A 400-nucleotide genomic window follows, 5' to 3' on the forward strand; every position below is an offset into this window, starting at 1 on the left:
ATTTTAAAATTTTCAAAATTGCATATTAATATATAAGAATAATTCTAAAAATTAACATTACACTTTCTTTAATATACCAAACACTACAATGTTATCTTTCTAGCATTTTAATCACACTTTCCTTAATATACCAGGCATTGCAATGTTATCTTTTTAACATTTTAATCACACCCTCCTTAATATACTAAATGCTGCAATGTTATTTTCTCAGTATTTTAATCATAATTTTCTTAATATATTAAACACTGCAATGTTATCTTCTTAGCATTTTAATCACATTTTCCTTAATATACCAAACATTATAATGTTATCTTATTTGCAGTCATATTGCCTGCAATGTGATTACATTGTTAAGTACCAAACGTAATTTATTTTCTTTTTGTAGAACATTATGCTCATT

The sequence above is a fragment of the Theobroma umbraticum genome, unplaced genomic scaffold, assembly GCF_002168275.2.
Source record: "Theobroma umbraticum cultivar Fairchild unplaced genomic scaffold, ASM216827v3 scaffold_146.0, whole genome shotgun sequence".
Classification (NCBI taxonomy): Eukaryota; Viridiplantae; Streptophyta; class Magnoliopsida; order Malvales; family Malvaceae; genus Theobroma; species Theobroma umbraticum.